General features: G+C 45.0%; 1 long non-coding RNA gene and 1 pseudogene across 1 annotated transcript in view; one reads left to right on the forward strand and one right to left on the reverse strand.

Moving 5' to 3' along the window:
• LOC137306907 (histone H2AX-like) overlaps nt 1-24,801 on the reverse strand; it is a 155,491-nt pseudogene that overhangs the window by 5,047 nt on the left and 125,643 nt on the right.
• The window catches only part of LOC137307038 (uncharacterized), a 120,779-nt gene continuing 104,010 nt past the window's right edge, over nt 8,033-24,801 (forward strand). The window contains exons 1-2 of the long non-coding RNA XR_010959001.1: nt 8,033-8,529; nt 8,905-8,990. This is a non-coding gene — a long non-coding RNA (uncharacterized lncRNA). The remainder of the gene's footprint in view (nt 8,530-8,904; nt 8,991-24,801) is intronic.

Consider the following 24,801-nt stretch of genomic DNA (forward strand, 5'->3'; position numbering starts at 1 on the left):
TTCCTGTTGCAGACGACGTGCTCACACATGTTGGTTTTATTGTCGGATGTGGATGGGCTTGAGAACTGTGTTTTCGAACTTCTTTGTTTTATTACAAAATTATCAATTTTGGGAATTAAGGTTTGGTCATTAAGCCGCCCCTGACTCCTTTCCCCGTGATACTGGGCCCAGACCAGCACCACTCACCGTGGCTTTGGCGGCGAGGAAGAGCGTGTCCTGGGTGATGCTGAGAAACACTAAACGGAACAGAATGACCATTCCACTGGAACAAGTCATCGCTCCACAGAATGAAATGACTGCCTGTCATCCGCCCAACGGGAATTACCGAATAAAAATGTGAATGTAAACTTCAGTCCAACATTCAACCAATCAATGTCACGCAATCACGACTTCTGACCACAAAACTGCCCGTGACATTTTATCTCTTTATGAAATAAATATTTGCCATTTTCTTATTTAATGTCCAGTTATGGTTCATTTGATTTTCTTGGGTTTGTATTGTGACCGTACCCATCTAATGGCAGTGAGCTGATATTGCCAATCCGGCTCGGCATTCTCTGGCGAGCAGTTACCTGCCCTATAAGAACATAAGAACAGAAGAAATAGGAGCAGAAGTAGGCCAATCGGACCCTCGAGCCTGCTCCGCCATTCAATAAGATCATGGCTGATCTGATCCGAACCTCAAATCTAAATTCATGTCCAATTTCCTGCCCACTCCCCGTAACCCCTAATTCCCTTTACTTCAAGGAAACTGTCTATTTCTGTTTTAAATTTATTTAATGATGTAGCTTCCACAGCTTCCTGGGGCAGCAAATTCCACAGACCTACTATCCTCTGAGTGAAGAAGTTTCTCCTCATCTCAGTTTTGAAAGAGCAGCCCCTTATTCTAAGATTATGCCCCCTAGTTCTCGTATCACCCATCCTTACTCGTTACACATAAGCTCCGCTAATAACCTGATATCTGACGAATTTCCTCTCCATGTTCCATTACATTTATGCTTTTCTTTTTAGGGTTCAAACGAGGGGGCACAAAGTTAAACACAAAGCAATTTGGCAACATGCAGGTCTCCGTATCAATGCAAGAGCACGCAGAAGGAATCCCAATGGACCAAACCCCTTCTCATTCACTGCCACTGGAAAAAAATCCAAACAGACCAAACCCTTTCCTATTCCCTCCCATCACAGAGAATCACAAAGAGAAAAACCCCTTCTCATTCCAAGCCATTATCGAGAGTGCGGTGCCCAGAACTGAACACAGTTCTCGAAATGAGGTCTAACCAGAGCTCTGTATAACTGTGACATAACTTCCACTCCTTTTTATTCCAGTTCCCTTGAGATAAAGATCAAAATTTAATCTCCATTTCACCTTATATTTTTAGTGAATTCTGTACTTGGACCCCTAAATCTCTCTCCTCCCCCACAGTTCCTATCTTCTTGCCATTTAGAAAATACTCGGATCTATCTTTTTAAGGTCCCAAGTGGATGACCTCACACTTTCCCACGTTGAAATCCATCTGCCACTGTTTTGCCCACTCACTTATTCTATCAATGTCCCTTTGCAACTTTCTGCTCCCATCTATAATGCTTACTGTGCCACCTAACTTAGTTTCGTCAGCACACTGGGATAGAAGGTTCTCTACATAAGAATAGAACAGATAGAAGCAGGAGTCGGCCCGACGGCCCCTCGAGCCTGTTCCGCCATTCAATCAGACCATGGCTGATCTTCGACCTCAACTCCACTTTCCCGCCATCCCCATATCCCTTGATTCCCCTAAAATCCAAAACTCGATCGATCTCAGACTTGAATATACTCAACGACTGAGCGTCCAAAGTCCTGTGGGTGAGAGATGTCCGAAGATTCACAACCCTTTGAGTGAAGAATTTTTTCCTCATGTCGGTCCTAAATGGCCGACCCCTTATCTTGAGAATATGACCTCTAGTTCTTGACATTCCAGCCAGGGGAATCAGCCTCTCAGCATCTACACTGTCAAGCCGGCTAAGAATTTTATACATTGCAATGTGATCACCTCTCTTTCTTCTAAACTCCAGCGAATGTCGGCCAATTTTACACACGATCTCCTCACAGTAAAATTGCAGCAAGTCCTCCTTATTCTTATATTCCAACACCCTTGCAATAAAGACTAACATTTCATTTGCCTTCCTCACTCTCATTAGACCCTTGGCAACTCACGATTTCCAGTATGTTTTTCCTCCATTCATTCTATAGGGAAAATAAATCATCGTTGAAAACATTTCTCTCTAATTATACCCGTTTGTGATTGGGGAACAAAATCCAGCTGAACGGCAACAAATTTGGAGGTTCTGAAGAAAGTAGATTAATTGCAATCGCCGGGGATCGAACCCGGGGCAGCTATACTCACCACTATACCACCATCGCTAAAAATAGCCATCAACAAAATAGTTCCCAACCATCAGATCCTGAACAGGCACTGCAGGCTGTTGCATTTTGTACTTCATTTCAACTGGTTTCTGACGGATCCTTTCTCGCTCTGTTGCAGTTCCCGTTTCCGCCCAGTCGATGACGCCAAGCCCCAATCAATGGAAATTACACAACAGCCAGTAATTGTTCACCTGATATCGGACTGAAGAGATAGTCGATCCCTGCAATACTTGACCAGTGGAAATACACATTGCCGCAATTCACATCAGCCATCAAGTAAAGTTAAATAATTTCATTAAATTATTACGGAGACCTGACTGCCAACTGGGCACAAATGGCAGCTTAATATTCAAGTTTATAAGATCTTTAGAAAGGACAGAGAAGTAGGGAAAGGAGGAGGAGTAGCAATATTGCTAAAGGACAATATTACAGCAGTTGAAAGATAGAGTACCAGGGAGGGTGAGGGGGCAGTGTAAACACTCTGAGAGAGACCCATCAAAAGTGGCCCCACTGTATTCCTCCAGAAGGTATAAGAAGGCGAGTTAGGGAAGATTTCTTCATTCTTTGTGAAAGTGTTTGTGAGATTGTGGAAATGCCTGGAAGAGGAAAATCCGGCGGTAAAGATCGGGCCAAGACCAAGTTTCGCTCATCCTGGGCAGGACTGCAGTTCCATGTGCGCCGTGTTCACAGGTCCTGCGAAAGGGGAACTATGCTGAACTCTGAAGTCCTGTCACATCCAGTCGTGAATGGTGGTGGATAATTAAACACATAACGGGAGGTGGAGGCTCTGTAAACATCCCCATCCTCAACGATGGCGGAGTCCAGCACGTGAGTGCAAAAGACAAGGCTGAAGCGTTTGCAACCATCTTCAGCCAGAAGTGCTGAATGGATGATCCATCTCGGCCTCCTCCCGATATCCCCACCATCAGAAAAGCGAGTCTTCAGCTAATTCGATTCACTCCACGTGATATCAAGAAACGGCTGAGTGCACTGAATACAGCAAAGGCTATGGGCCACGACAACAACCCGGCTGTAGTGCTGATGAATTGTGCTCCAGAACTAGTTGCGCCTCCAGCCAAGCTGTTCCAGTCCAGCGACAACACTGGCATCTACCCGACAATGTGGAAAATTGCCCAGGTATGTCCTGTTCACAAAAAGCAGGACAAATCCAATCCGGCCAATTACCGCCCCATCAGTCTACTCTCAATCATCAGCAAAGTGATGGAAGGTGTCTTCGACAGTGCTATCAAGTGGCACTTACTCACCAATAACCTGCTCACCGATGCTCAGTTTGGGTTCCGCCAGGATCACTCGGCTCCAGACCTCATTACAGCCTTGGTCCAAACATGGACAAAAGAGCTGAATTCCAGAGGTGAGGTGAGAGTGACTGCCCTTGACATCAAGGCAGCATTTGACCGAGTGCGGCAGCAAGGAGTCCTCGTAAAATTGATGTCAATGGGAATCAGGGGGAAAACTCTCCAGTGGCTGGAGTCATACCTAGCAAAAAGGAAGATCGAAGTGGTTGTTGGTGGCCAATCATCTCAGCCCCAGGACATTGCTGCAGGAATTCCTCAAGGCAGTGTCCGAGGCCCAACCATCTTCAGCTGCTCCATCAATTACCTTCCCTCCATCATACGGTCAGAAATGGGGATGTTCGCTGATGACTGCACAGTGTTCAGTTCCATTCGCAGTCTGAGCACGCATGCAGCAAGACCTGAACAACATCCAGGCTTGGGCTCATAAGTGGCAAGTAAAATTCGCGCCAGACAAATGCCAGGCAATGACCATCTCCAAAAAGAGAGAGTCTAACCACCTCCCCTTGACATTCAACGGCATTACCATCGCCACCATCAGCATCCTGGGGGTCACCATTGACCAGAAACTTAACTGGACCAGCCATATAAATACTGTGGCTACAAGAGCAGGTCAGAGGCTGGGTATTCTGCGGCGAGTGACTCACCTCTTGACTCCCCAAAGCCTTTCCACCATCTGCAAGGCACAAGTCAGGAGTGTGATGGAATAATCTCCACTTGCCTGGATGAGTGCAGCTCCAACAACACTCAAGAAGCTCGACAACATCCAGGACAAAGCAGCCCGCTTGATTGGCACCCCATCCACCACCCTAAACCTTCACTCCCTTCACCACCGGCACACTGTGGCTGCAGTGTGTACCATCCACAGGATGCACTGCAGCAACTCGCCAAGGCTTCTTCGACATCACCTCCCAAACCCGCGACCTCTACCACCTAGAAGGACAAGAGCAGCAGGTACATGGGAACAACACCACCTGCACGTTCTGCTCCAAGTCAAACACCATCTCGACTTGTAAATATATCGCCGTTCCTTCATCGTCGCTGGGTTAAAATCCTGGAACTCCCTTCCTAACAGCACTGTGGGAGAACCTTCACCACACAGACTGCAGCGGTTCAAGAAGGCGGCTCACCACCACCTTCTCAAGGGCAATTAGGGATGGGGATGAAATGCCGGCCTCACCAGCGACGCCCACATCCCATGAACACATAAAACAAAGATTTAATCTAATAACAGGACCAAACTTATTAAATCATTTGAAGAAGGAACAGATAGACTAGGTTCATGTTGTAGATGTGATATATTTGGATTTTCCGAAGGCCTTCGATAATGTACCGCATTGTAGACTCATGGCTAAGTTCAGAGCACGTGGACAGGTTTTAGAATGGATCGGAAGCTGGCTACAAAACAGAAAACCGAGAATAGAGGTCCAGGGTCGGTACTCAGACTGGCAAAAGTTGGGAAGTGGAGTTCCACAGGAATCGGTGCTGGGAACACTGTTCTTCACAATTTACAATAATGATTTGGATTCCGGAATCGGATGTACAATTTCAAAATTTGCCGATGACATCAAATTGGGGGATGTCTTTAATACAAAGGAAGAATGTGTCAAAATTCAAGAGGACATTAATAAACTTGCAGAATGAAGAATAAGGAGATCACATACTGTTTGGATAATAAGAGTCTAAACGGGATAGAGGAGCAAAGAGATCTCATGGTGCAGATGAACAAATTACTGAAAGTAGCGACGCTGGTGATAAAAAGGCAAATCAAACACTAGGATTCATTTCTAGAGGGATAGTATTGAAAAGCTAAGAAGTTATGTTAAACGAGTATGGAATCTTGGTTCGACCACATTTGGAATAGTGCGAACAGTTCTGGTCTCCATATTATAGACATAGGGGCATTGGAGAAGATGCAAATAAGATTCACAAGGATGATACCAGAAATGAAAGGATATTCTTATCAGGAAAGGCTGAGCAGACTGGGTCTCGTTTCAGTAGAAAAGTGAAGGCTGAGGGTTGACCTGATAAAATTTTTAAAGATAATGATAGGGTTTCTCAGGATAGCTGAGGCCAATAGTATTGATGCATTTAAGGGGAAGATAGATCAGCACATGAGAGAGAAAGGAATAGAAGGATATGCCGATAGGGTTAGATGAAGTCAGGAAGGAGGAGGCGCGTGAGCAGCAGAAACGCCGGCATCAGAGCAATTGGGCCGAATGGCCTGTTTCTGTGCCGTAGTTTCGATGTAACTCGATGTAAAGGCTCTTTTCAGAGCCACCCACTGTATCTGTGAAAGGACTGGTTACTGTCTGAAGGGAGACGCTGATATCATGCTACCAGTGTTGCTTTGAGCTGCTTTTTTCTCGTTTTGGACGAGATGAGGTATTAATGGGACTGGAGTCGGTGCACCGACCACATTCCGGTACTTTAAACGGTAACTTATGGACCCCAGTCCACACATCACCAGATTTCTTGTATTTATTTCAACTACTTGCCATGCTGGGCTCGTAAAGCATCACCAGAACTGCTCGACTAACCTTTCAACATCTGTGGGATTCAGCGCTTCGCTCCGTTTCTGTTCTATTTTGTTGGATTATTTACATAACGCATCAAACTCACTGGGGAATCACTGAAATGTAACTCTGTACAGAAACAAATAACAGTGAACGGCCTGGTCCCCAGGAGAACAGAAATATGATTCGCCTTTCGCCTTATTGACAAATACACCGTGTTTCGAGTCCACCTCCCCGCGTTGGTTCCACATGGGGATCAAATAGAGAGGGCGGGAGGGGAGGAGACAGAGTGATGGACAGGGCGGAGAGCGGCCTCTGATCTTCCAGCTCCACCTCCAGCTTTCTCCACCGGCAATTTCGAACCGTTTATTGATAATAGAACCGAAAGACAGCGGTCCGCACAAACCCTTGCAGACTCGGGCTTCATATTCAAGGATTCCCAGGAACCCGGAGCTTTTAAATAAGCCCCGTTACAATTAACAGTCAGTAATATTCCTGCCGAAATACAGTCCCTTCTATAACGAGTCAACCCGCCTGCTTCCATTTCAGTCCCACTCCCGATTCTATCTCCCCACACATCCCCTCCCAGACGGGTTCAGCATTTCACAAACACCTTATTCCAGCTGATTTGGAGAATCTCATGTGTTGGGGTTGAGTTGTGACGCGGAGTTTCTCCGCCAGTGTTACCGTCTCACAGAGACTCTCGCCCTGAATCTGTGAAAAGAAAATGACCATGAACTGGGAGTGGAGCCGAACCCATCCCCAGTTACAGTGAGGCCCGGACACCCCATTCTCTCTGTTTATATTAGACAGTATCCCACCTTCATGTCCAGCACCAGAGAGAGAGACACACACACATACACACTTTCAATCTTACACTTCATTGTGTTCATATCAACCCCAACAGCTGCATCCAACCTTCATATGCAGCATCAGAGCGGGAGAGAAAGAGAGACTGATACGATCACAGAGCGAGCGGAGAGGCACAGCGCCACAGTATCAGTTCCAGTCTGACCTGTAAAGTTGCGTTTTATGCAGAAAATCCCGTTGGAGAGACAGAAGATGCATTCTTATCTCTCACTGATATACCAAAGACGGACACACTATTAATCCAACAGTCAGCGACAGTGCAGAGAGTGAGAAAATCAATGTGGGCCGAATTTAACACTGTCTTGCCTGTTGTACCATATTCGGTTTTGCAAATCAGATCCGTTCGCGATGACTCTCAGTGACCGAGAGTCTCACTCTGATTATATTAACCTGGGACTGTTGCTGTCAGGTATTAATCCTGCACAGTACCAGCAAATACACCGACTCCAACGTTTCTCCTATGTTTCTCCAGGATTGGTTTGAGAAATCCTGCCTTCAGTTTCGGAGTCACACGTTACTTAATCGGTAAAGGGGCCAAGAATGAACAGAACCCATTGGCTCATTTCAAAACGTCCCACTTTATCTCTGAAAGTCTATTTACCATCAAAAGATACCGAGAGAAACAGCAGGGATGGAAACATCTCGTTTAACAGTTGGAGATTGTAAAGTCAGTCTGGATTCCAGCGTTCGGCACTGGTGGAATCCCATCTGTTTCCCATTCTGGTGCCTGTTCCTGCACTGCCTGTGGACCCCATTCCCTCTGACCTTTCCCCCACTTCCTTTGCTCAGACTCTGAAAAATTCCAATTGGGGAAAGTTTCCATCGATTTTTGTATTGGGAATTAAACCAGATATCTGCGCATGCGTGACTCAGCCCCGCCCCCAGCGCTGTTTGCTGGTGAGCAGAAGAGCGCATGCGCGCTCCCCTCCCCAGCTCGGCCTGTGGGCGCCATTCCCTCAGTGAGCGGAAGAAGATGGTTTAAAACAGCCGGGAATGGAGAGATCACGGCCCCCGGGGGAAGGGAGCAAAGAGCAGCCTCGTTACAGCAGCTCATCGCTTCGGGACCGTGTCCGCAGATGGGCTCAGAGATCGGCATTGAGTCCGGGGGAAGGTCAGGGGGAGTCCGGGGGCTGTTTGTAAGAGGCGGAGTGGATCAGGATCTCGTCCCGGAACATGGAGTGAGCGGGGGAAGGGAGAGGTCATTCTCGGGCTGTGTGTGTGCAGGGTGTGTCCAGGGTGAGGGAGAGAGAATGGGAAGAACCTGCTATTAAAATCATTGCTGCTTTCTCTCCCCAAACCAGGAGTGAATTGTTCCTGGTTTATTTCCAGTTTCACCCTGTTTATTGTGATTGGACAGTGAACAGTGGAAACAGAGCCGGACAGTCAGGACGTGGGGAGTGAAACAAAGAGCATCTGTTGCAGGCACCAGGTGAGAAGTGTGAAGGACACATTTTAAACAGCAGCTCTTTGCTTTCAGTTGAACGGTTCATCCCATGGGAGAGGGGATTAGAAACCTGACCGGTACAAAGGCCCCTCCCCATCGGGTAGTCCCATTCATGGATCAGTGCAGGGGTTGGGTTGTGTCTGGATATCACTAAATTGTTTTAAAATCGCCCAACACACCTGGTATACAGAAGCTGAGTGCTGCAGTACTGCAGTGGAGTCAGACACTGACACTCTTTGTATCACTGGTTTTCATTTGTGGATATTCAAAATAATTATTAACAGAGATATTAAACTGATCACTTTTGTATTTTCTCCCTCACCTGTTCTTGAGTTACAAGAGATACGTTTCTTTCCACAGGCAAACCATTGAAGGATCCAGAATGAATGTGAAGTTTCCTCCACCCAAGGCAAAGGAACAGTGCAGCCAGCTCCTTCTCACACACAGTAGGTATATTATCATTCACAGAGCACAGAGACACAGACAGGCCATCAGGTCCACAGTCTCAGACAGCAGAAGTGGTCAGTCCCACACTGATCCCAGGTTCCAGAGACACATTTTCAATCCAACAGTCAAACAGAGCAGGTGAGGCAGACGCAGTTTCCATTTCCCCCGAACTCAGTCCCGCTGACAGGAAGATACAAAAATCCCAGTCCAAAGTCACGCTTTCAGTTTGTCCATTTCACAAAAGGGCAACATTAGCCATGAATTAAATACCAGATACCCCGAGATTCAAATTGAATACTCGCCCAGAACTCTCACACACACTTGAGTTTAATTCATGCAGTATCCATTCGAATAGCTTATGAAGAGATACAAATTGCAAGTCCAAAACTCATGTACAGTATCAGTTTGAGAAATGCTGTGACAGTGTAACCTGAGAAACAAATTAGATACCAGTTTATAATACACTCATAGTATGAGATTTAAAGATACAGCATCAATTCTATTTGCACAGACTGAGATACACATGACACATGAGTCGAAAAATCTTATAAAATAAATTTAAAGATGCAGTATCAATTAATTTAGTACAGACTCATCCACACATTATATACCAATTCAAAAATATCAGTTTTAAAGATACATTATCATTCACAATAATACTCACAGAGATACAGATTTAATAGGAGTCCAAAAAGCACACAAATTATCTGATTAAAACCTCCAGCATCAAATCCTAAAGTGTATCCATATTTACCAACGACAAAATGAGAAAAAAATATTTCAACATGAAGGTATTAAAGTTACAGTATTGAACACCATAACGTAATCTGAGCGAATAATTATATACAGATACAGAATGAATCTCACACACAGATACAGTACAGAGACACACAGACACAGAATGAATCCCACACTCAAACACCATACCAGAGACTGACAGAAGCAGAAGGAATCCCAAACTCACATCCAGCATGAGAGGTTGCCAGACATAGAGTGAATCCCACACACAAGTATGGTACCAGAGATGACAGATAGAGAATGAATCCCACACAGGCATACAGCACCAAGGACTGACTGATACCGAGTTCATCCCACACTCTCATAAAGCACGAGAGACTGAGAGGTAAAGTAAGAATCGCATGCTCACACATAGTACCAGCGACTGACAGATACAGAATGAATCCCGCACTCACACAGAGTACCAGAGACTGACAGATACAGAATGAATCCCAAGCTCAAACACAGTAGCTCAGATTGACAGCTTCAGAATTAATCCAACACTCACACACAGGACCAGTGACTGACAGACACAGAATGAATCCCACATTCACACACAGTACCAGAGATTGACAGATGCAGAATGAATCCCACATTCACACACAATACCAGAGACAGAGAGATAGAGAATGAATCCCACACTCAAACATCGTACCAGAGACTGCCAGATACAGAATGAATCCCACACTCACACACAGTAGCAGAGACTGACCGACACACAATTAATCCCACATTCACAAACAGGACCAGTGACTGACAGACACAGAATGAATCCCAGAATAACACACAGTGACAGAGACTGACTGATACAGAATGAATCCCACACTCACACACAGTACCAGAGATTGACAGATGCAGAATGAATCCCACATTCACATACAGTACCAGAGACAGAGAGATAGAGAATGAATCCCACACTCAAACATCGTACCAGAGACTGCCAGATACAGAATGAATCCCACACTCACACACAGTAGCAGAGACTGACCGATACACAATTAATCCCACATTCACAAACAGTACCAGTGACTGACAGATACAGAATGAATCCCAGAATAACACACAGCGACAGAGACTGACTGATACAGAATGAATCCCGCACTCACACACAGTACCAGAGTCTGTCAGATGCAGAATGAATCCCACACTCACGTACAGTACCAGAGACTGATAGAAACAGAATGAATCCCACACTCACACACAGCACCAGAGACTGACAGATACAGAATGAATCCCAAACTCACACAAAGAACCAGAGACTGACAGGCACAAAATGAATCACACACTCACACACAGTACAAGAGACTGACAGATGCAAAATGAATCCCACATTCACACACAGTACCAGAGACTGACAGATACAGAATGAATCCCACACTCACACATCGTACCAGAGACTGACAGGTGCAGAATGAATCCCACACTCCAAAACTGCAGCTGAGATTGAAAGCAACAGAATGAATCCCACACTCACACGCAGTACCAGAGACTGACCGATACACAATGAATCCCACATTCACAAACAGCACCAGTGACTGATAGATACAGAATGAATGACACACTCAAACACAGTACCAGAGACTGACAGATGCAGAATGAATCCCACACTCACACATGGGACCAGAGTCTGACAGATACAGAATGAATCCGAAACGCAAACACAGTATCAGAGAGTGACAGGTACAGAATGAATCCCACACTCACACACAGTACCAGAGACTGACAGGTGCAGAATGAATCCCACATTCACACATAGTACCAGAGACAGAGAGATACAGAATGAATCCCACACTCACATTCAGTACCAGACGCTGACAGATACAGAATGAATCCCACACTGACCAACCACACCAGAGACTGACAGATACAGAATGAATCCCACACTCACACACAGTAACAGCGACTGACAGATAGAGAATGAATCCCACACTGACCGACCACACCAGAGACTGACAGATACAGAATGAATCCCACACTGACCGACCACACCAGAGACTGACAGATACAGAATGAATCCCACACTCACACACAGCACCAGAGACTGGCACATACAGAATGAATCCCACACTCACACACAGTACCAGAGAATGACAGATAAAGAATGAATCCCACACGAACACACAGTACCAGAGACTGACAGATACAGAATGAATCCCACACTCATACACCTTACCAGAGACTGACAGATACAGAATGAATCCCACACTCACACACAGTACCAGAGACTGACAGATACAGAATGTATCCCACATTCACAAACAGTACCAGAGACTGACAGATACAGAATGAATCCCACACTCACACACAGTACCAGAGACTGACAGACACAGAATGTATCCCACAATCACAAACAGTACCAGAGTCTGACAGATACAGAATGAATCCCACACTCACACATAGTACCTGAGACTGACAGATACAAAATGAATCCTGCACTCACACACAGTACCAGTGACTGACAGTTGCAGAATGAATCCCACAGACTCACACACAGTCCCAGGAACTGACAGATACAGAATGAATCCCACACTCACACACACTACCAGAGACAGAGAGATACAGAATGAATCCCATACTCACATACTGTACCAGAGACAGAGAGATACAGAATGAATCCCACATTCCCACACAGTACCAGAGACAGAGAGATACAGAATGAATCCCACACTCACACATGGAACAGAGACTGACCGACACAGAATGAATCCCACACTCACATACAGTACCGAAGACTGACAGATGCAGAATGAATCCCACACTCACACACAGGATCAGAGAGTGACAGACACAGAATGAATCCCACACTCACACACAGTGTCAGAGACTGACAGATACAGAATGAATCCCACACTCACACACAGTACCACAGACTGACAGATACAGAATGAATCCCACACTCACACACAGTACCAGCGAGTGACAGATACAGAATGAATCCCACACTCACACACAGTATCAGAGACTGACAGATGCAGAATGAATCCCACACTCACACACAGGATCAGAGAGTGACAGATACAGAATGAATCCCACACTCACACACAGGACCAGAGACTGACCGATACAGAATGAATCCCACACTCACACACAGTCCGAGAGACTGCCAGATACAGAATGAATCCCACATTCACACACAGCACCAGAGAGTGACAGATACAGAATGAATCCCACACTCACACACAGCACCAAAGACTGACAGATGCAGAATGAATCCCACACTCACACACAGTACCAGAGATTGACAGATACAGAATGAATCCCACACTAACACACAGTACCAGAGATTGACAGATACAGAATGAATCCCACACTCACACACAGTGCCAGTGACTGACATATACAGAATGAATCCCACTCACACACAGCACCAAAGACTGACAGATACAGAATGAATCCCACACATTCACACACAGCACCAAAGACTGACAGATACAGAATGAATCCCACACACTCACACACAGCACCAAAGACTGACAGATACAGAATGAATCCCACACTCACACACAGCACCAAAGACTGACAGATACAGAATGAATCCCACTCACACACAGTACCAAAGACTGACAGATACAGAATGAATCCCACACTCACACACAGTACCAGAGACTGACAGATACAGAATGAATCCCACACTCACACACAGTACCAGAGACTGACAGACACAGAATGAATCCCACACACTCACACACAGCACCAAAGACTGACAGATACAGAATGAATCCCACTCACACACAGCACCAAAGACTGACAGATACAGAATGAATCCCACACACTCACACACAGCACCAAAGACTGACAGATACAGAATGAATCCCACACTCACACACAGCACCAAAGACTGACAGATACAGAATGAATCCCACACTCACACACAGTACCAGAGACTGACAGATACAGAATGAATCCCACTCACACACAGCACCAAAGACTGACAGAAACAGAATGAATCCCACACACTCACACACAGCACCAAAGACTGACAGATACAGAATGAATCCCACACTCACACACAGCACCAAAGACTGACAGATACAGAATGAATCACACACAGCACCAAAGACTGACAGATACAGAATGAATCCCACACACTCACACACAGCACCAAAGACTGACAGATACAGAATGAATCCCACACTCACACACAGCACCAAAGCTGACAGATACAGAATGAATCCCACACTCACACATCGTACCACTGACTGACAGACACAGAATGAATCCCACACTCACACACAGTATGAGAGACTTACAGATACAGAATGAATCCCACACTCACACACAGGACCAGAGATTGACAGATACAGAATGAATCCCACACTCACACACAGTACCAGAGATTGACAGATGCAGAATGAATCCCACACTAACACAAAGTACCAGAGACTGACAGACAAAGAATGAATCCCACACTCACACATTGTACCAGAGACTGACAGATACAGAATGAATCCGACACTCACACACAGTACCAGAGACTGACAGATACAGAATGAATCCCACACTGACAGACAGTACCAGAGACTGACAGATACAAAATGAATCCCACACTCACACACAGCACCTGAGAATGACAGATACAGAATGAATCCCACACGAACACACAGTACCAGAGACTGACAGATACAGAATGAATCCCACACGAACACACAGTACCAGAGACTGACAGATACAGAATGAATCCCACACTCATACACCTTACCAGAGACTGACAGATACAGAATGAATCCCACACTCACACACAGTACCAGAGACTGACAGATACAGAATGTATCCCACATTCACAAACCGTACCAGAGACTGACAGACACAGAATGAATCCCACACTCACACTGTGCCAGAGACTGACAGATACAGAATGAATCCAACACTCACACACAGTCCCAGAGACTGACAGCTGCAGAATGAATCCCACACTCACACACAGTACCAGACACTGACAGAAACAGAATGAATCCCATACTCACACACAGTACCAGGAACTGACAGATGCAGAATGAATCCCACACTGACCAACCACACCAGAGACTGACATACAGAATGAATCCCACTCTCACACACAGTACCAGAGGCTGACAGATGCAGAATGAATCCCACACTCACACATCGTACCAGAGACTGAGAGATACAGAATGAATCCCACACTAACACATCGTACCAGAGACTGACAGATACAGAATGAATCCCACACTCATACACCTGACCAGAGACTGACAGATACAGAATGAATCCCACTCTCACACACAGTACCAGAGACTGACAGATACAGAATGAATCCCACACTCACATACATTTTCAGAGACTGACAGATACAGAATGAAGTGCACACTCACACAGAGTATCAGAGACTGACAGATACAGAATGAATCCCACACTCAAACACATTATCTGAGACTGACAGATACAGAAGGAATCCCACACTAACACACAGTACCAGAGACTGACAGATACGGAATGAATCCCACACTCACATACAGTACCAGAGACTGACAGATACAGAATGAATCCCACACTCACACACTGTATCAGAGACTGACAGATGCAGAATGAATCCCACACTCACACACAGTATCAGAGACTGACAGATGCAGAATGAATCCCACACTCACACACAGTACCAGAGACTGACAGATACAGAATGAATCCCACACTCACACACAGAACCAGAGACTGACAGATGCAGAATGAATCCCACACTCAAACACATTATCTGAGACTGACAGATACAGAATGAATCCCACACTCGAACACATTATCAGAGACTGACAGATACAGAAGGAATCCCACACTAACACACAGTACCAGAGACTGACAGATACAGAATGAATCCCACACTCACATACAGTACCAGAGACTGACAGATACAGAATGAATCCCACACTCACACACTGTATCAGAGACTGACAGATGCAGAATGAATCCCACACTCACACACAGTATCAGAGACTGACAGATGCAGAATGAATCCCACACTCACACACAGTACCAGAGACTGACAGATACAGAATGAATCCCACACTCACACACAGTATCAGAGACTGACAGATGCAGAATGAATCCCACACTCACACACAGTATCAGAGACTGACAGATGCAGAATGAATCCCACACTCACACACAGTACCAGAGACTGACAGATCCAGAATTAATCTCACACTCACGTACAGTATCAGATACTGACAGATACAGAATGAATCCCACACTCACACACAGTACCAGAGACTGACAGATACAGAATGAATCCCACACTCACATACAGTATCAGAGACTGACAGATACAGAATGAATCCCACACTCACACACAGTATCAGAGACTGACAGATACAGTAAGAATCCCACACTCACACACAGTATCAGAGACTGACAGATAAAGAAAGAATCCCACACTCACGCACCAGAGACGAACAGATACTGAATGAATCCCACACTCACACACAGAACCAGAGACTGACAGATGCAGAATGAATCCCACACTCAAACACATTACCTGAGACTGACAGATACAGAATGAATCCCACTCTCACATGCAGTACCAGAGACTGACAGATACAGAATGAATCCCACACTCACATACAGTACCAGAGACTGACAGATACAGAATGAATCCCACACTCACACACTGTATCAGAGACTGACAGATGCAGAATGAATCCCACACTCACACACAGTACCAGAGACTGACAGATGCAGAATGAATCCCACACTCACATACAGTACCAGAGACTGACAGATGCAGAATGAATCCCACACTCACACACTGTATCAGAGACTGACAGATGCAGAATTAATCCCACACTCACACACAGTACCAGAGACTGACAGATACAGAATGAATCCCACACTCACACACAGTATCAGAGACTGACAGATACAGAATGAATTGCACGCTCACACACAGTATCAGAGACTGACAGAAACAGAATGAATCCCACAGTCACACAAAGTACCAGAGACTGACAGATACAGAATGAATCCCACACGCACATACAGTACCAGAGACTGACAGATACAGAAATAATCCCACACTCACACACTGTATCAGAGACTGACAGATCCAGAATTAATCTCACACTCACATACAGTACCAGAGACTGACAGATACAGAATAAATCCCACACTCACACACAGTACCAGAGACTGACAGATACAGAATGAAAACCACACTCACACACAGTACCAGAGACTGACAGATACAGAATGAATACCACACTCACGCACAGTACCAGAGACTGACAGATCTTGAATGAATCCCAAACTCTCACACTGTGCCAGAGACTGACAGACACAGAATGAATTGCACACTCACGCACAGGATCAGAGACTGACAGGTACAGAATGAATCACGCACTCACCTGCAGTATCAGAGATTGACACATACAGAATGAATCCCACATTCACACACAGTACCAGAGACTGACAGATGCAGAATGAATCCCACACTCACACACAGTACCAGAGACTGACAGATACAGAATGAATCCCACACTCACACACAGTATCAGAGACTGACAGATACAGAATGAATTGCACGCTCACACACAGTATCAGAGACTGACAGAAACAGAATGAATCCCACAGTCACACAAAGTACCAGAGACTGACAGATACAGAATGAATCCCACACGCACATACAGTACCAGAGACTGACAGATACAGAAATAATCCCACACTCACACACTGTATCAGAGACTGACAGATGCAGAATGAATCCCACTCTCACACACAGTACCAGAGACTGACAGATACAGAATGAATCCCACACTCACACACAGTGACAGAGACTGTCAGATGCAGAATGAATCCCACAGCCAACAGAGTATCAGAGACTGACAGACACAGAATGAATCCCACACTCACACACAGTACCAGAGACTGACAGATCCAGAATTAATCTCACACTCACATACAGTACCAGAGACTGACAGATACAGAATAAATCCCACACTCACACACAGTACCAGAGACTGACAGATACAGAATGAATACCACACTCACACACAGCATCAGAGACTGACAGATGCAGAATGAATCCCACACTCACACACAGTACCAGAGACTGACAGATCCAGAATTAATCTCACACTCACATACAGTATCAGATACTGACAGATACAGAATGAATACCACACTCACACACAGTACCAGAGACTGACAGATACAGAATGAATACCACACTCACGCACAGTACCAGAGACTGACAGAACTTGAATGAATCCCAAACTCTCACACTGTGCCAGAGACTGACAGACACAGAATGAATTGCACACTCACGCACAGGATCAGAGACTGACAGGTACAGAATGAATCACACACTCACCTGCAGTATCAGAGATTGACACAGACAGAATGAATCCCACATTCACACACAGTACCAGAGATTGACAGATACAGAATGAGTCCCACACTCACATACAGTATCTGAGATTGACAGATACAGAATGAGTCCCACACTCACAGACAGTATCAGAGACTGACAGATACAGAATGAATCCCACACTCACACACAGTACCAGAGACTGACAGATACAGAATGAATCCCACACTCACATACAGTATCAGAGACTGACAGATACAGAATGAATCCCACACTCACACATAGTATCAGAGACTGACAGATACAGTAAGAATCCCACACTCACACACAGTATCAGAGACTGACAGATACTGAATGAATCCCACACTCACACACAGTACCAGAGACTGACAGATACAGAATGAATCCCACACTCACACACAGTACCAGAGACTGACAGATACAGAATGAATCCCACACTCACACACAGTAACAGAGACTGTCAGATGCAGAATGAATCCCACACTCACACACAGTATCAGAGACTGACAGATACAGTAAGAATCCCACACTCACACACAGTACCAGAGACTGACAGATACAGAATGAATCCCACACTCACTTACAGTACCAGAGACTGACAGATACAGAATGAATCCCACACTCACATACATTTTCAGAGACTGACAGATACAGAATGAATTGCACACTCATACACTGTATCAGAGACTGACAGATGCAGAATGAATCCCTCACTCACACACAGTACCAGAGACTGACAGATACAGAATGAGTCCCACACTCACATACAGTATCAGAGACTGACAGATACAGAATAAATCCCACACTCACACACAGTACCAGAGACTGACAGATACAGAATGAATCCCACACTCACATACAGTATCAGAGACTGACAGATACAGAATGAATCCCACACTCACACACAGTATCAGAGACTGACAGATACAGTAAGAATCCCACACTCACACACAGTATCAGAGACTGACAGAAAAAGAAAGAATCCCACACTCACGCACAATACCAGAGACTAACAGATACTGAATGAATCCCACACTCACACACAGTACCAGAGACTGACAGATATAGAATGAATCCCACACTCACATGCAGTATCAGAGACTGACAGATGCAGAATGAATCCCACACTCACACACATTATCAGAGACTGACAGATACAGATTGAATCCCACACTCACACACAGTATCAGAGACTGACAGACACAGAATGAATCCCACACTCACATACAGTTACAGAGACTGACAGATACAGAATGAATCCCACACTCACAGACAGTATCAGATACTGACAGATACAGAATGAATCCCACACTCACACACAGTACCAGAGACTGACAGATACAGAATGAATCCCACACTCACACACAGTACCAGAGACTGACAGATACAGAATGAATCCCACACTCACATACAGTACCAGAGACTGACAGATACAGAATGAATCCCACACTCACATACATTTTCAGAGACTGACAGATACAGAATGAATTGCACACTCACACAGAGTATCAGAGACTGACAGATGCAGAATGAATCCCACAATCACATACAGTAGCAGAGACTGACAGATACAGAATGAATCCCACACTCACAAACAGTATCAGACACTGACAGATACAGAATTAACCCCACACTCACACACAGTACCAGAGACTGTCAGATACAGAATGAATCCCACACTCCCACAGAGTATCAGAGACTGACAGACACAGAATGAATCCCACACTCACATACAGTATCAGAGACTGACAGATACAGAATGAATCCCACACTCACATACAGTACCAGAGGCTGACAGATACAGAATGAATCCCACACTCACACACAGTATCAGAGACTGTCAGATGCAGAATGAATCCCACACTCACACACTGTACCTGAGACTGACAGATACAGAATGAATCCCTCACTCACATACATTGTCAGAGACTGACAGATACAGAATGAATCCCACACTCATACACAGAACCAGAGACTGACAGATGCAGAATGAATCCCACACTCAAACACATTATCTGAGACTGACAGATACAGAATGAATCCCACACTCACACACTGTATCAGAGACTGACAGATGCAGAATGAATCCCTCACTCACACACAGTACCAGAGACTGACAGATACAGAATAAATCCCACACTCACACACAGTACCAGAGACTGACAGATACAGAATGAATACCACACTCACACACAGCATCAGAGACTGACAGATGCAGAATGAATCCCACACTCACACACAGTACCAGAGACTGACAGATACAGAATTAATCTCACACTCACATACAGTATCAGATACTGACAGATACAGAATGAATACCACACTCACACACAGTACCAGAGACTGACAGATACAGAATGAATACCACACTCACGCACAGCACCAGAGACTGACAGATCTTGAATGAATCCCAAACTCACACACTGTGCCAGAGACTGACAGACACAGAATGAATTGCACACTCACGCACAGGATCAGAGACTGACAGGTACAGAATGAATCCCACACTCACCTGCAGTATCAGAGATTGACACATACAGAATGAATCCCACATTCACACACAGTACCAGAGACTGACAGATACAGAATGAATCGCACACTCACACACAGTATCTGAGATTGACAGATACAGAATGAGTCCCACACTCACATACAGTATCTGAGATTGACAGATACAGAATGAGTCCCACACTCACATACAGTATCAGAGACTGACAGATACAGAATGAATCCCACACTCACACACAGTACCAGAGACTGACAGATACAGAATGAATCCCACACTCACATACAGTATCAGAGACTGACAGATACAGAATGAATCCCACACTCACACACAGTATCAGAGACTGACAGATACAGTAAGAATCCCACACTCACACACAGTATCAGAGATTGACAGATAAAGAAAGAATCCCACACTCACGCACCAGAGACTAACAGATACTGAATGAATCCCACACTCACACACAGAACCAGAGACTGACAGATGCAGAATGAATCCCACACTCAAACACATTATCTGAGACTGACAGATACAGAATGAATCCCACTCTCACATGCAGTATCAGAGACTGACAGATACAGATGGAATCCCACACTCACACACAGTATCAGAGACTGACAGATACTGAATGAATCCCACACTAACACACAGTACCAGAGACTGACAGATACAGAATGAACCCCACAATCACATACAGTACCAGAGACTGACAGATACAGAATGAATCCCACACTCACACACTGTATCAGAGACTGACAGATGCAGAATGAATCCCACACTCACACACAGTACCAGAGACTGACAGATACAGAATGAATCCCACACTCACACACAGTATCAGAGACTGACAGATACAGAATGAATTGCACGCTCACACACAGTATCAGAGACTGACAGAAACAGAATGAATCCCACAGTCACACAAAGTACCAGAGACTGACAGATACAGAATGAATCCCACACGCACATACAGTACCAGAGACTGACAGATACAGAAATAATCCCACACTCACACACTGTATCAGAGACTGACAGATGCAGAATGAATCCCACACTCACACACAGTACCAGAGTCTGACAGATACAGAATGAATCCCACACTCACACACAGTGACAGAGACTGTCAGATGCAGAATGAATCCCACAGCCAACAGAGTATCAGAGACTGACAGATGCAGAATGAATCCCACAATCACATACAGTAGCAGAGACTGACAGATACAGAATGAATCCCACACTCACAAACAGTATCAGACACTGACAGATACAGAATTAACCCCACACTCACACACAGTACCAGAGACTGTCAGATACAGAATGAATCCCACACTCCCACAGAGTATCAGAGACTGACAGACACAGAATGAATCCCACACTCACATACAGTATCAGAGACTGACAGGTACAGAATGAATCCCACACTCACATACAGTACCAGAGGCTGACAGATACAGAATGAATCCCACACTCACACACAGTATCAGAGACTGTCAGATGCAGAATGAATCCCACACTCACACACTGTACCTGAGACTGACAGATACAGAATGAATCCCTCACTCACATACATTGTCAGAGACTGACAGATACAGAATGAATCCCACACTCATACACAGAACCAGAGACTGACAGATGCAGAATGAATCCCACACTCAAACACATTATCTGAGACTGACAGATACAGAATGAATCCCACACTCACACACTGTATCAGAGACTGACAGATGCAGAATGAATCCCTCACTCACACACAGTACCAGAGACTGACAGATACAGAATGAATACCACACTCACACACAGCATCAGAGACTGACAGATGCAGAATGAATCCCACACTCACACACAGTACCAGAGACTGACAGATCCAGAATTAATCTCACACTCACATACAGTATCAGATACTGACAGATACAGAATGAATACCACACTCACACACAGTACCAGAGACTGACAGATACAGAATGAATACCACACTCACGCACAGCACCAGAGACTGACAGATCTTGAATGAATCCCAAACTCACACACTGTGCCAGAGACTGACAGACACAGAATGAATTGCACACTCACGCACAGGATCAGAGACTGACAGGGACAGAATGAATCCCACACTCACCTGCAGTATCAGAGATTGACAAATACAGAATGAATCCCACATTCACACACAGTACCAGAGACTGACAGATACAGAATGAATCGCACACTCACACACAGTATCTGAGATTGACAGATACAGAATGAGTCCCACACTCACATACAGTATCTGAGATTGACAGATACAGAATGAGTCCCACACTCACATACAGTATCAGAGACTGACAGATACAGAATGAATCCCACACTCACACACAGTACCAGAGACTGACAGATACAGAATGAATCCCACACTCACATACAGTATCAGAGACTGACAGATACAGAATGAATCCCACACTCACACACAGTATCAGAGACTGACAGATACAGTAAGAATCCCACACTCACACACAGTATCAGAGATTGACAGATAAAGAAAGAATCCCACACTCACGCACCAGAGACTAACAGATACTGAATGAATCCCACACTCACACACAGAACCAGAGACTGACAGATGCAGAATGAATCCCACACTCAAACACATTATCAGAGACTGACAGATACAGAATGAATCCCACTCTCACATGCAGTATCAGAGACTGACAGATACAGAATGAATCCCACACTCAAACACATTATCAGAGACTGACAGATACAGAAGGAATCCCACACTCACACACAGTATCAGAGACTGACAGATACTGAATGAATCCCACACTAACACACAGTACCAGAGACTGACAGATACAGAATGAACCCCACAATCACATACAGTACCAGAGACTGACAGATACAGAATGAATCCCACACTCACACACTGTATCAGAGACTGACAGATGCAGAATGAATCCCACACTCACACACAGTATCAGAGACTGACAGATAAAGAAAGAATCCCACACTCACGCACCAGAGACTAACAGATACTGAATGAATCCCACACTCACACACAGAACCAGAGACTGACAGATGCAGAATGAATCCCACACTCAAACACATTATCTGAGACTGACAGATACAGAATGAATCCCACTCTCACATGCAGTATCAGAGACTGACAGATACAGATGGAATCCCACACTCACACACAGTATCAGAGACTGACAGATACTGAATGAATCCCACACTAACACACAGTACCAGAGACTGACAGATACAGAATGAACCCCACAATCACATACAGTACCAGAGACTGACAGATACAGAATGAATCCCACACTCACACACTGTATCAGAGACTGACAGATGCAGAATGAATCCCACACTCACACACAGTACCAGAGACTGACAGATACAGAATGAATCCCACACTCACACACAGTATCAGAGACTGACAGATACAGAATGAATTGCACGCTCACACACAGTATCAGAGACTGACAGAAACAGAATGAATCCCACAGTCACACAAAGTACCAGAGACTGACAGATACAGAATGAATCCCACACGCACATACAGTACCAGAGACTGACAGATACAGAAATAATCCCACACTCACACACTGTATCAGAGACTGACAGATGCAGAATGAATCCCACACTCACACACAGTACCAGAGTCTGACAGATACAGAATGAATCCCACACTCACACACAGTGACAGAGACTGTCAGATGCAGAATGAATCCCACAGCCAACAGAGTATCAGAGACTGACAGATGCAGAATGAATCCCACAATCACATACAGTAGCAGAGACTGACAGATACAGAATGAATCCCACACTCACAAACAGTATCAGACACTGACAGATACAGAATTAACCCCACACTCACACACAGTACCAGAGACTGTCAGATACAGAATGAATCCCACACTCCCACAGAGTATCAGAGACTGACAGACACAGAATGAATCCCACACTCACATACAGTATCAGAGACTGACAGGTACAGAATGAATCCCACACTCACATACAGTACCAGAGGCTGACAGATACAGAATGAATCCCACACTCACACACAGTATCAGAGACTGTCAGATGCAGAATGAATCCCACACTCACACACTGTACCTGAGACTGACAGATACAGAATGAATCCCTCACTCACATACATTGTCAGAGACTGACAGATACAGAATGAATCCCACACTCATACACAGAACCAGAGACTGAC

Source organism: Heptranchias perlo, chromosome X, assembly GCF_035084215.1.
Source record: "Heptranchias perlo isolate sHepPer1 chromosome X, sHepPer1.hap1, whole genome shotgun sequence".
NCBI classification, from domain to species: domain Eukaryota; kingdom Metazoa; phylum Chordata; class Chondrichthyes; order Hexanchiformes; family Hexanchidae; genus Heptranchias; species Heptranchias perlo.